The 15085-nt window shown below is 43.9% G+C and overlaps 1 long non-coding RNA gene across 1 annotated transcript in view; it reads right to left on the bottom strand.

Annotated features, from left to right (window-relative positions):
- Positions 1 to 6913, bottom strand: part of LOC148142244 (uncharacterized) — a 48339-nt gene extending 41426 nt beyond the window's left edge. The window contains exon 1 of the long non-coding RNA XR_015752039.1: positions 6895 to 6913. This is a non-coding gene — a long non-coding RNA (uncharacterized LOC148142244). The remainder of the gene's footprint in view (positions 1 to 6894) is intronic.
- Between the last annotated feature and the right edge of the window lie 8172 nt (positions 6914 to 15085).

Here is a 15085-nt window from a genome sequence, read left to right on the forward strand (position 1 = left end):
CAGGCAGATGCAACCAGATCAGAACCATAATCTGGGAAGTGCTTAAGCCAGACCTCCATTTTCATCTTAGAATCACAAAGCTATAGCAACCTCATCGCAATATTCGGGATTAACTCTTGAATTACAAGACAAAAACAACAACAACAATTTGTGTTTATCTAGATTCCTTAAAGTAGTAAAATATGTGTATTCATTTTCAGAAAGGATATCAAAGAAAATTTAATACCAACTATTATATTCATTCATTGGCAGTCCCTCTCGGATAGGGATAATTCTTCCACTCTCACGGTGAGTCTGTAGGTAGCTATACAGACTGATGTGTCTACAACAGGCTCTGTTACACTTGCAGAAGGTGGTCATGGGAAGGGGTTGGTAGGGCTCCTTTCACTATTCTTGCCCGGTTTCTGTCTTTTCCCAACAGCAAGACTCAAGGTACTTAATGCCTTCCCAGATACTCCTCCTCCAATTTGGACAGTCTTTGGCCAGGGATTCCCAGGTGTCTGTGGGAATGCTGCACTTTGCCATATAATCCTTATAAAGGTAATTGGAGCAGACAAAGCTGGGGTTAAAGGAATGTCTTCAAAAAAGGAGGAAAGAGGGCAGAGGGAGACAATTCCAGAGTTGAGGTCCTGAATTGCTAAAGCCACCAAGAGAGACAGTGAAGATCAAGGCTGCATAGAGGCAGAGCTGGGGAAGGCATGCAGGCATTGTGGAGTGTTTCAGGAGTAGGAGCAGGGGTTAGTGGTGGTACTAGTGAGATGGAGTGTTGATGAGTCCATGGAAGAATGTGAAAACATGAGATAAAAACTGAAAATGTACTTGACCAGGAACTGAAACATGGCATTGAGCAACAGATGAGTGAACAGGTTGACTTAGGACCAGGGCACCATACATTAGCACGATTGAGTTTTGCAGAGTGGAGGGTGGGAGGTTGATGATGGAAGTGTTGGCGAGCCAAGACTATAGGGAAATACCTGGATGAGACATTTAAGAGGCTGCAGTCGTTCCTTTACCCTCGCCGTCTCCCCACCCCTGTTATAACTTCTTCTCACCATACTCCTCTCCAATTTCTGCTTCGGCTGGAACCTCAGACTGATGGCAAGTTAACCGACAGGAGCAGTGGAGCAGGCTCATGGGGTTACTGTCAATATTGTTCAGTTGAAAGCACCATCAGCTCTGAATCAGAAGGTTGTCAGCTCGAATACCAGCCCACACTTTGAGTACTAAAGTCAGATGACCATTTCAATGCAGTACTGAGGGAGTGCCATGCTGCCAGAGATGCTGTATTTTGACTGAGATCTGGACTGTCCTTTCAGGTGGACTTCAGAGATCTCATGGAGAAAGTGGGGACTGCAGATGCTGGCGATCAGAGTAGAGAGTGTGTTGCTGAGAAAGCACATCAGTTCAGGCAGCTTCCGAGGAGCAGGAGAATCGATGTTTCAGGCATAAGCCCTTCATCAGGAATGAGGCTAGTGGGCCGGGGCTGAGAGATGAATGGGAGGGGAAGTGGGGTGGGCTGGGTAACTGGGGAAGTGATAGATGGATGAAGGTGAGGGTGAAGGTGATAGATCAGAGGGGCAGTGATGGACCGGTCCGGAGGGCGGTGCCAAGTTGGAAGTTTGGGACTAGGATAATGTAGGGGGAGGGGAAATGAGGAAGCTGTTGAAATCCACATTTATCCTTTTTCAACCAGGACACCCGCCTCCAACATACCCCATCCACCTGGACACCTCATGCTAGCCTGTTACCCACCCTTGATCTCTTCATTTCAAACTGTTGCTGTAACACTGACCGTCTCAAACTCTCCATCCCCCCACCCACTGCAACTTCCTGTCCTCACAATGCGCAGCCGTCAACTCCCTCTGCTCCAACCCCAACCTCACCATCAAACCCACAGACAAGGGGGATGTACTAGTAGTTTGACGCACCAACCTCTGCACCACCGAAGCCAGACGCCAACTTACAGACCCCTCCTCCTACCGCCTCCTTGACCACGAACCCGCCTCCCATCACCAAATTATCATCTCCCAGACCATCGACAACCTCATCACGTCAGGGGATCTCTCACCCACAGCCTCCAACCTCATTGACTGTGAACCCCACGCTGCCCGATTCTTCATCCCTTCCTAACGTTCACAAACCTGACTGCCCCGGTCAACCCATTGTCTCAGTCTGCGCCTGTTCCACTGAACTCATCTGTTCCTACCTCAACACTGTCCTGTCCCCCTTAGTCAAGGAACTCCCCACCTATGTTCATGACACCACCCACGCCCTTCACCTCCTCCAAAATTTTCATTTCCCCAGCTTCCAATTCCTCATCTTCACCATGGACATCCAGTCCCCGTAAGTATCAATGCGTCACGACGAAGGTCTCCAAGCCCTCCGTTTCTTCCTCTCACGCTGTCCCAACCAGTACCCTTCCACTGGCACCCTCATTCACCTGGCTGAACTAGTCTTCACCCACAACAACTTCTCCTTCCTATCCTCCCACTTCATCCAAACCAAAGGGGTAGCCATGGGCACCCACATGGGACCTAGCTATGCCTGCCTGTTTGTCAGATATGTGGAACAGAACTGAAAATGTGTTGCTGGAAAAGTGCAGCAGGTCAGGCAGCATCCAGGGAACAGGAGAGTCGACATTTCAGGCATAAGCCCTTCTTCATTCCTGAAGAAGGGCTTATGCCCGAAACGTCGATTCTCCTGTTCCCTGGATGCTGCCTGACTTGCTGCGCTTTTCCAGCAACACATTTTCAGCTCTGATCTCCAGCATCTGCAGACCTCATTTTCTCCTCAAAGATATGTGGAACAGTCCATCTTCCGCAATTACACTGGCACCCCCACCCCATCTCCCCCCCCACCACCACCTGTCCCTCCGCTCCATCGATGACCAATATTCATTCATTGGCAGTCCCTCTCGGATAGGGATAATTCTTCCACTCTCACGGTGAGTCTGTAGGTGTCTATACAGACTGATGTGTCTACAACAGGCTCTGTTCATTCGTCTACTTTTCTTACCCCTCTCTTTAGTTGTTTTAGTATTTTTTTTATTGGTGCCACCTTGTGCTCTCACAAGGAGGTTGAACAGTTTATCAACTTTACTAACACCATCCACTCTGATCTCAAATTCACCTGGACCATCTCAGACATCTCCCTCCCCTTCCTGGACCTCTCCACCACTGCCTCCGGGACCAACTAAACACAGAAATCTACTACAGGCCCACCGGCTCCCACAGCTACCTAGACTACACCTCCTCCCACACTACCTCCTGTAAAAATTCCATCCCTTATTCCCAATTCCTCAGCTTCCACTGCATCTGTTCCTAGGATGACCAATTCCACCCCAGAAAGTCCCAGATGGCCTACTTCTTCCATGGTCACAACTTCCTTTCCCACGTGGTTGACGATGTCCTCCAACGCATCTCCACCATTTCACACACCACCGCCCTTGAACCCCATCCCTCCCAACGCAACAATGACAGAACTCCCCGGTCCTCACCGTCCACCCCACCAATATCGTCCACCATTTCCGCCACCTCCAAACAGACCCCACCACCAAAGATATATTTTCCTCCCTACCTCATCACCATTCGAGAGAGACCATTCCCTCCGCGACTCCCTCATCAGGTCCACGCCCCCCACCAGCCCACACCCCACTCCTGGCACCTTTCCTTGCCACCGCAGGAAGTGAAAAAAAACCCGTGACCATACCACTCCCCTCACCTCCGTCCAAGGCCCCAAGGGATCCTTCCACATCCAACAGAAATTCACCTGTACCTCTACCAATGTATCTACTGCATTTGTTGCACCAGGTGTGGTCTCCTCTAGATCGGGGAGACAGGACGCCTTCTTGCGGATCGTTTCAGAGAACCTTTCTGGGATACCTGCACCCACCAACCCCACCGCCCTGTGGCTGAACACTTCAACTCCCCCTCCCACTCTGTCCAGGACATGCAGATCCTGGGCCTCCTCCACCACCAAACCGTTACCACCTAATGCCTGGAGGAAGAATGCCTCATATTCCACCTTGGGACCCTGCAACCACATGGGATAAATGTGGATTTCAACAGCTTCCTCATTTCCCCTCCCCCCACATTATCCCATTCCCAAGCCTCTAACTCGGCAGCGCCTTCTGGACATGACCATCACTGCCCCCTCTGACCTATCACTTTTTTCCCGCACCTTCATCCACCTATCACTTTCTCAGTTACCCACCTCACCCCCCTCCCATTTATCTCTCAGTCCCGGCCCACTCGCCTCATTCCTGATGAAGGGCTTATGCCCAAACCGTTGATTCTCCTGTTCCTCGGATGCTGCCCGACCTGCTGTGCTTTCCCAGCAACATACTCTCATCTCTAAAAAGATCTCAAGGTATAATTTCAACAAAGAGCAAGCAAGTTATCCTTGGAAAGTATTGATTTCTCTCTAAAAATGGTAAAAAAAAGAACATTGCCTCAGGTTGTCTGTGGGACCTTGCTGTTTGTACTGTTGCTGCTGTATTTTCTAATTCACTGCAGTGATAGGAGTCAAAAAATTATTTCACTTCCCGTAGAGCACTTTGAGAAGTCTAGTGCATGAAAGGTACTATATAAATGCAGGTTTTTCCTTTTGCTGCTTCATAGGAGGTCGCTTACTAGGTTTATGAACCCAGGTCTCGTTCATTCGTCTACTTTTCTTACCCCTCTCTTTAGTTGTTTTAGTGTTTTTTTTCTGAAAAGTTACTTTCTGGAGGCAGTGACTTTTCTTAAGATTTCCTACAGTGTGGGAACAGGCCCTTCGGCCCAACAAGTCCACACCTATCCTCTGAAGAGTAGCCCACCCGGACCTATTTCCCTTTGACTAATGCACCTAGTGCTATGGGCAATTTAGCAGGGCCAATTCACCTAACCTGTGCATCTTTGGACTGTGGGAGGAAACCGGAGCACAGACACAGGGAGAATGTGCACACAGACAGTCGCCCAAGGCTGGAATTAAACCTGGGACCCTGGTGCTGTGAGGCTGCAGTGCTAACCACTGAGCCACCGTGCCACCTCACTGCAGTGTTGGTGCAGCAGCTAGGGCCCAATCTGAACCCAGATGGCAGTCAGTGGAGAAGCTGGTCATTATTAGACTCCTAAACCCCTACTTTTGGTTGGGCCTAAATTCCCACCATCTTCCATGGCGAGATTCAAACCTATGTCCTCAGAACGTTCTCTAACTCTCTGGACTAATAATCTAGCAGTAATGACGCCTCCCACGTGTGATTCAAACTTCCATTTCTACTTCCAGAATTAGTAACTTTGTCCTTCCTTTATTTGCGGAGCTGTATTTCTGGTCGGCACATTTACCGACAAAAATGATTAGACATCAAAAGTGATTCATTGTTTGCATAGTGCTTTGTGACAGTCCAAAGATGGAAGAAAGTATTATGTAAATGCGTATTCTTTTCCTACAGTTTCATTAGCAGGTTTAAATTATGATGAAGGACATGTTTTCCTCCCATTCTGTAATTTAAAAGCCTCTCTGCTTCACATTAAGGTGCTGCTTTGAGTGCAGTCAGCAACTCAGACATAAATGGAGTTCATTTCCCAAATCCATTTTAAAGGATCAAATTTAATCTCAAACACATTTTTCTAATCAAGGATGTAAAATCTTCCATGAATTAGCACAAACAGGCAAGATTTAGAAATAATCTTTTTGAGTGGTAGACTGGTGCAGTTTTCTTAGTACAGCTTTTTTGCTTTAAACTATTTTGTAAGAAGAACATTAAGGTGTGGATCATCTTCAGCTATAGATTTCTGTATGTACACTGTCCCTCAGGATGCTTACTCCTTCTCAATAAGTAAGACTCTTCAAATCCTTATATACTGTAACAATGTTTTGTTTGCATCTGTACAAAGAATGCTCTCAAATACAGCATCCTAGTGCAATATCTAAGATCTCCCTGTTTGCACACTCATTCTAAATGGTGCTTGCTCTTTTACTGATTTCAGGGTCACGTGATTAGGTAGACCACCATGATCTTCGTGAAATTCTCATTTATCACAAAAATAGCTACTCTTCTGACTGACTAGTCATGAATAGTGAGTGAAGTGATATTAAATATTTAGAAAATGGCTTTAAACACGAAAGAATCCGATTCTCAGTAAATGCAATATTTAACATGTAATACTTTTAAAAATAAACGTGCCCAGTTGTATCTAAAGAAAGCTTAACCTTGTGAGCCTTCACCCAGGCCTGCAAATGGGTACAATCACTGAAACTTGCCAGGGCGAGTTATTTAGCCTCGAAGTGTGAACAGTTTGCAACCTGCGTGCAGTGACATTATGAAATCCCTACAAATGGGAAAAAGGCCATTCAGTCCATCATATCTGCACTGACTGAAGAGAATCCCATCCAGACTCAGACTCCTACCCTACTTACATAACCCTGTATTTACCTGGCTAATCCATCTCGCTTGCATATCATTGGATATTGAGAGGAAACTGGAGCACCCGGCAGAAACTAACAGCAGACATGGGGAGAATGTACAAATTCCACACAGATAATAATCCAAGGCTGGAGTCAAACCCAGGTCCCTGGCACTATGAGGCCGCAGTACTAACCACTGTACCACTGCGCCACCCATAAACTACACTATAACTGCAGCCATTCACCCTCAGGATTAAGTGAAATATGCAGCAACATGATCCATTGTGATTGTTGGCATGTCACTTCGAGACGAAATACATTCACCATATTACAAAACAATGTGCTCCTGGGATTTTGGCAAACAATTTGCACGAAAACCCATATTTCATCTATTCCCCAAGTAAACAAGAATTCAAGATTATTTAATCCTCTCCACAAGGGTCACAACGCACACAGAACATGTTCACTAAACCTTTGAGTTTCATTTTTTGAAAGAAAACAACACACCTTCAAAAGCTGATCATTTCTCTTTCAACGCACACAGCCATAATCAGATACCAGGGAATGAAGAATTAGTCAGGTGTACTTACAGAAATATGTTATCAATGCTTTCGCAAATGCTGCATGATTATGTCCTTGGAGTAAGATGAAAGCTCTATGTGAGCTATCTTTTGCATTTTTTTTTACTGAATTTGAAGTCTAGCCTTTAAAAAAACCAGGTGGAGTTATTTCATGTTGGATTTGTTGACTGTGATCATATTGACAATTCCCCAGCTAGATAAAAAAAAAGAGTTCTGCTACCCAGTACAGAGGAAAGAGTAGAAGACAAAGTCTGCTTTTTGATATCTCCAAGAGTGCTCAGACAACTCAACACCAATTCTCCTCATTCTATGAGGCTTCTGCTAATAATCATGTCTTCTCTTTACCCACTGAAATTGCACTTCATTGGTTAATCAAATTGTTGAGCACTAATATAACTTCTCCATTAAGAAACAACTCATCACCTGCACAAACACAAAAAAATTTAACAAAAAGAAGAAGAAAAAGTAAACAGGGGATTCCCCCTTTACACTTTTGATCACGCAGCATTGTGGCCTTTGAAATGAAGGGCATTGCTTGTCACTGGCCACTTGGGTGTTTCCTTTCTTCCTGGTGGTGGAAATTTGAATAAAGATTCATGCACCATGTGCCTTTCACTGTAAAAGAAAATAAAAGGAATGTTAGAGATCATGTTCAAAAAAAAAGAAACAACTCATCCTTTATACTAAAGTTACTGGTTATCAAATTCACAACCATTGAAGAAAAGTTTGAAGGTAATAATCTCCAATGTCAGATTCATTAAAGTTTTAAATTATAACTTAATAGGATATGGACATCACTTGAAATATTGCACAGTCAACGAGCTATAGGTTAGGCTTATTTATTGAGAAGAAACAATAATGTACTCTCTATCCTATTAAACTATCGTTGAAACTAATTACTACATTGTGACTGCAAACTGACTGCCACATTTCCCACATTACAATATTGACTACATTCAAAGTAATTCATTGGTTACAAATGGTTTGGGATGCCATAAAGTTAAGAAAATCACCACATAAATGCAAGTCTAGTGGGAGGCATGTTATAATGGAAATGACAGTGGACTAAAAATCCAGAATTGCACAGCTCTTGTAGTGTAGCGGTAATGATCTAACCTTCAAAACCAGGGCATCCAGGTTTAAGTCAGATTTGCCCCTGCAATGCTAGAGTATCTGATAGTGCTGATTAGACATATCTGTGATTGTGAATCTTTCTCTTGAACAGAATCTAAAATCACCACCTATATGTTCATTAAATTTTGTATACCTCCACAGAATTATACCTTAAACAGCTGTTCAGATGCAAAACCTGACAACTAATGCCTTTTCCAATTTCAAATAAAATGTAAAACTCCCAGGGCTTGTAGAGCATATAAATCCCCCAGAAGGATACTGCAGGAAATTTATTTCTGACTTCCTATGTCTACGGGACTTTGGGATGGACAGAAAGATGGAAACTTACAAAGGGCATTTTGATGGCTTTGGGTGACAGCGCATTGTATATGAAGTCTCGATTCTGTATAAATGTGCTTGTTTTGTATTATATCCATTTGTTTGACTCCCTGCGTATCCCCAAATGATGCGTAACTCATAACCACTCAGAATGTACCATGGATTGATGTTTGCGTTGACAGCCTGCTGCAGTAGACTGGGGCTGTTTTCCCTGGAGTGTCAGAGGCTGAAGGGTGACCTGATAGAATCACGTGGGGCATGGATAGGGTGAATAGACAAGGTCTTTTCCCCAGGGTAGGAGAGTCCAGAACTAGAGGCCATAGGTTTAAGGTGAGAGGGGAAAGATATAAAAGGAACCAATGGGGCAATATTTTCATACAGAGGGTGGTGTGTGTATGGAATGAGCTGCTACAGGAAGTGGTGGAGGCTGGTTACAATTACAGCATTTAAAAGGCATCTGGATGGGTATATGAACAGGAAGTGTTTGGAGGGATATGGGCCAAGTGCTGGCAAATAAAACTAGATTAATGTAGGATATCTGGTCAGCATGGATGATTTGGACTGAAGGATCTGTTTCCATGCTGTACATCTCTATGACTCTATGACTCTAAGTCATGTGTAGGTCTATACATTGTACTGATCCCATCACCCCTCTTGGTCAAACATTCTCATTCTTTTCCTTAACTCTTTATCGAAAAAATGTTAATGTGAATAAAATGGTAGATGATATCTGGGGCAGGGAGTTGGACAGCAAACATTATGATTGCCAGTGATTAGCCATCTGTGTCCTGTACAGTGTATGGGTTTTTGTATAATGTTTCCTTTTAAAGGGTTTCCTGTCAATGAGCAATGCAAGCCTCACTCTCACAGATCAAGACACTTATCTCACCAACTCTGGGCGTGGTTTTCTTCCCCATTGTGTACTGTGGCCTTCCAACATGAGCTCTCCTCGGCCAAGATCCTTCCAGACTCTGCCTCTGTGTTTGTCTGAGGTCCCAAACATCCAGATCCCCTTCTTTGCGGGACTTCTCAGGTGGCTCTGTCACAAGTCTCACCATAGCCCATATTGCTGAGACCCCAAAAACCTCCGCCCAGTAAGTTTATTGAGGGGAGTTAAGATTGAATCACATTGCTGTGGGTTCGGAGTCACAGGGAGACAATACCAAGGTAAGGATGGCAGCTTTCCTTTCCAAACAGCTATTTATGAGTCAGATAGGTTGTCAACAACAATGGTCACCATTGGGCTAGCTTTTTATTCCAGATTTTCTCACTGAACTCAAATTTCGCCATCTGCTATGGTGGGATTTGCACCCTCGGCCTCAGCACAGTGAGGAGAAAGTGAGGTCTGCAGATGCTGGAGATCAAAGTTGAAACTTTATTGCTGGAACAGCACAGCAGGTCAGGCAGCATCCAGGGAACAGGAGATTCGACGTTTCGGGCACAGGCCCTTCTTCAGGAATGGCTTCTCAGCACAGTGACAAAGTCATAGAGTCATAGAGTCAGATACAATGGAAACAGACCCTTCGGTCCAACTCATCCATGCCAACCAAGTTTCCCAAACTAAACTAGTCCCATAGGACAAAGTGAGGACTTCAGATGCTGGAAATCAGAGTCGAGAATGTGCTGCTCGAAAAGCACAGCAGGTCAGGCAGCATCCGAGGAGCAGGAAAATCCCACTGAAGGGCTTTTGCCCGAAACATTGGGGTGCTGCCTGACCTGCTGTGCTCCTCCAGCACCACACTCTCGACCCATATCTATCTAAACCTTTCCTATTCATATACCTGTCTGAATGTCTTCTAAAGGTTGTAACTGTACCTGCATCTACCACTTCCGCTGGCATTCATTCCACATATGAACCACTCTCCGTGGAAGATGTTACCCCTCAGGTCCCTTTTAAATCTTTCTTCTTTCACCTTAAAGATATGCCCTCTAGTTTTGAACTCCCCTACTCTAGGGGGAAAAAAACCTTTGTTATTCACCTGACCTATGCCCCTCATGATTTTATAAATATCTATGAGGTCATCCTCCAACCTCCTACTTTTCTGTGAAAAAAGCCCCAGCTGATCCTTTATAACTCAAACCCTTCAATCTCAACAATATCCTTGCAAATCTCTTCTAAACCCTCTCCAATTTATAAACATCCTTCCTAGAACAGGGGACTAGAACAGTACACAGTACTCTAAAAGTGGTTTCACCAATGTCCTATCCAGCCTCAACATGATGACCCAACTCCTAAACTCAATAATCTGACCTTTGTTAACCATCAATCTACCTGTGACACAACTGTCAAAGAACCATATACCTGAACTCATAGGTGTCGCTGTCCAACAAAACTGGACCCACACCAATCCCTGCAGAATACTGCTATTCCAGTCTAAAGAGACCCACTCGAGACGGGTAGAGAGGGACACACTTGAGACAGAGACAGAGACAGAGACACACACTCGAGACAGAGACACACACTCGAGACAGAGACAGAGACACATACTCGAGACAGAGAGAGAGAGAGAGACACACACTGAGGCAGAGAGTCGCTCGAGACAGAGAGAGAGATCTAAATGCCATCTATCAACCCCTCAGAAAACGAACAGGAAATAACATCACCACAAACCCCAGGAACCCCATCCAGGTGAAAGATATAAATAGAAAGCAGGAGACAACAGCTTCGCTTCACTTGGAGGTCGCCACTGATGATGTTACCTAGCCAGGTAACGAAACGTCTGGATATCAAAACTACAGCTCAGCGAGTAAACCTACACCCTAAACCTCAACCTGAGCTATAAACCTTCACAAACCTTGCGAACTGATTACTGTTGCTATGCCCACTGAGACTAGCTGTATATTCCAAATTTATGGATTGACTTTAAATTTAGCAGCTGTCTTAGTGGTATTTGAATGCATATCCCTAGCCTATTGGGCCTCTGGATGACTAGGCCAGTGAAATTATCACTGTTACCATTTCTCCCTATCCTGTGGGTACAGGAGAGAAAAAAAAATCTGCCCCCGTTGACAGAAAGACCCAGAACCTGAGAACATGAACGCAAGATGAATAGTAAAGAAACCACCAGGGAAATGAGTAAAACCTCTTTTAACATGGTGAGCCAACAGCAACTGGAATGGAAATCCTGAGATTGTGGCAGAGGCAAATTTAGCTGCAGCTTTCAAAAGATCATTGTATAATACCTGAAGGGCAAAGATTGATGGGTGTACTTGGAAACGGTGAGGTGTTGGTCTAAGTGAATGGCTCTTGCAGAGAGCTGGCATGGGTTAAATAGTCTCCTTTTGCACTGTAACCATTCAATGACTGCATGATTTAGGAGAGAGAAATGGCAGGAGACATGAGACAATGGGAGCAATGATAAATGAAAATGTCATATCCAAACTTCCATAGTTCAACACACATTGCAAACGGCAATACTGTTTGAGATTCCTAATATTCTGACCTTACTTGAAAGTCACCACACCTCAGGCAAGGAATGAGGTTGAGCAGATGGGTCCTTTATGGTAAGCTCAGCGGTGCAGAAACTTAACCCATATTATTGGCATTACCCTGCATCACATACCAGTTACCTAGCCATCATCACTCATCTCTTTTTAATGAGACAGCCATTCTCTGGTCCTCTGTCACTATAGCAACTTTACTTCTATCTTTAATCACTGAGAAAGCGTCAAAAGGTGTAAAAAAACCAGCAGGTTTGAGCTTTCAAACTTAACTAAGAATGTACATGATCAGTTTTTAAACAACCAAAGAAATTATCAGGCAGTTGCCTGCAAGGATTGGCTTAAAATTAAAGGAAATAATCTTATCACTCCATGTATTTTAGTTAATAGAATCCCTAGTCCTCCAGATCTTGCCCATTCCATTTCTAACATCGTAATCAGTTTTGCTCGTTCACTTCATAGGTTTGAGTTATCTAAAAAGAAAATGTGAATTTTGAATTAACAAGTGAAAAAAACACTAGACTGGATTTCTGTCACTCGTTTATTCAAACAGAAACTATGTCAGTGACTGAAAATGCTTTCTTCAGTTTTATTTAACTCAGCTTTTATGTTCGTTAGAGGCATGTGAACTGATTGGGTGTCTAAGCCTTCACCAATGAGGTGAGAGCCATATTAGAAAGGAGAGTAGGAAAGGTTTTCCTGGCAACTTGCTTAAGTCAATCATTTGTACCCTGCAAATAAATTTTGTATAAACACCTTTCAAGATGACATTGCCTGTAATTACTTTTCCAATGGACTAAAGGCATCAAGTCTTAAAATTAAGCAATCATTTCCACACAAGTCTTAGTCATTTGGCCCACATGCCTATACCAGCCAGTGCAACTTGTTATGTAAAGTCTATACCACCCCTCTGAAGGTCCACCCTCCCTACCCTTGTAACCCTGTATTTCTGATGGCTAATCCAGCTAGCCTGCACATCCTTGGACATGATAGGCAATTTAGCATGGCCACTCCATCTAACCTGCACATCTATGGACTGTGGGAGGAAACCCACACAAACACGGGGAGAATGTGCAAACTCCACATAGTCACCCTAGACTAAAACCGAACCTGTGTCCCTGGTGCTGTGAGGCAGCAGTGCTAACCACTGAGCCACCACACATTGTTCCACATGGAGTGTCTATGTTCATAATATCACCAAGAAGGGATCCAAAATAATTGCACGGAGTTTGATTTGTGATGTAGGTTTTAATACAGGCCAAATATTCAAATGGTTAGATTCATTCCTGAAGGAAAGGATTAACTGGTTTGTGTTGTCATTGGACATCTGTTCATTTAAAAGATGACTATTCTCATCTGTTCTAGTTTTTTTATGACCTGTGAAAGTTACTTAAGAATGTCTGCTATCTGATTTTGGTAGGTTTCTGAAAGGGATTTTATATGTATTCACTATGGTATGCCTGATGTCTGTAGTATGTCTCTCACTGGTGCAAACTATTCTATCCTTTTTTCACAGTCACTTGGACATGACTGCTGATGTCACTGTTACACCATGATATACACCCCTAGCTCTTTTCACATCCAGTTGATTACACCCTATTAAAAGTCACTTTTCATCTTGCAATTTAAATTTACAATACACAAATGTAAAAACACGATGCAGAGAAAGTTCAAGAAGTTTCAAAGCCATTTGAATTCTCACCAGCTTGGTAAAAACAGTACTGAGACAGTCAGAAGGTAAAGGCATGGTCAACACCATCTTGGTGTTCAGTAGATAAATGGCTACAGGAGATTTGACATGACCCCTAACAATGTGGTCAGTATGAGACTTCTCAATTCTAGTATACACCTCAACTGGCAAAAATCATACAAAATAAAGAATTTGGGCAGTTTCTTTCCTGCAGATAAAGGAACCTCTGTAAATTTCACAAAGAGGAAGAGACATCCAGGGCTAAGGAGAAACAACTTCAAGATCTTTAAGAGAGCTAATTAGTCAATAATTAATCACAGATGAAAAAGTGGAAGGGTGGGTTAGTAAATTTGCTGATGACACAAAGGTCGATGGTGTTGTAGATAGTATCGAGGGCTGTTGCAGGCTACAACAAGACATTGACAGGGTGCAGAGCTGGGCTGAGAAGTGGCAGACAGAGTTCAACCTGAATAAATGTGAAGTGATTCATTTTGGAATGTTAAATTTGAATGCTGAATGAAGGGTTAAAGACAGGATTCTTGGCAGTGTGAAGGAACAGAGGGATCTTGGGGTCCACGTTGATAGATCCCTCAAAGTTGCCACCCAAGTTGATAGGGTTGTTAAGAAGGTGTATGGCTTTTTGGCTTTCATTAACAGGAAGACTGAGTTTAAGAGCCGTAAGGTTTTGCTACAGCTCTTTAAAACCCTGGTTAGACCACACTTGGAATATTATGTCCAGTTCTGGTTGCCTCATTATAGGAAGGATGTAACTGCTTTAGAGGGGGTGCAGAGGAGATTTACCAGGATGCTGCCTGGACTGGAGGGCTTGTCTTATGAAGAGAGGTTGAGTGAGCTGGGGCTTTTCACACTGGAGAGAAGAAGGAAGAGAGGTGACTTGATATAGGTGTGCAAGACAATGAGAGGCATAGATAGAGTAGATAGCCAGAGACTTTTCCCTACGGCAGAAATGGCTGTCATGAGAGATCATAATTTTAATGCGATTGGAGAAAGGTGTAGGGGAGATGTCAGAGGTATGTTCTTTATGCAGAGAGTGATGGGCGCGAGGAATGCACTGTCAGCAGTGGTAGTAGAGTCAGAGACATTAGGGACATTTTAGCAACTGCTGGACAAGCACATGGATGGTAGAAAATGGAGGGGTGTGTAGGTTCACTTGATCTTAGTTTAAGATAAATGCTGAGCACAGCATCTTGTAGATGAAGGTTTGCTCGTTGAGCTGGAAGGTTCATTTTCAGAGGTTTCAACACCATACTAGGTAACATCTTCAGTGAGCCTCCAGACGAAGCACTGTTGGTGTTTCCTGCTTTCTATTTATATGTTTGGGTTTTGTTGGGTTGGAGATATCATTTCCTGTGGTGACATCATTTCATGTGATAATGTCATTCTCTGTTCTTTTTCTCAGGGGTTGGTAAATGGGATCCAAGTCAATGTGTTTGTTGATAGAGTTCCAGTTGCAAAGGCCATGCGCCTAGGAATTCTCGTGCATGTCTCTGTTTGGCCTGTCCTAGAATGGATG

The sequence above is a fragment of the Chiloscyllium plagiosum genome, unplaced genomic scaffold (genome assembly GCF_037043375.1).
Source record: "Chiloscyllium plagiosum isolate Xiang-an unplaced genomic scaffold, Cpla_swu_hap1 HiC_scaffold_29, whole genome shotgun sequence".
NCBI lineage: Eukaryota > Metazoa > Chordata > Chondrichthyes > Orectolobiformes > Hemiscylliidae > Chiloscyllium > Chiloscyllium plagiosum.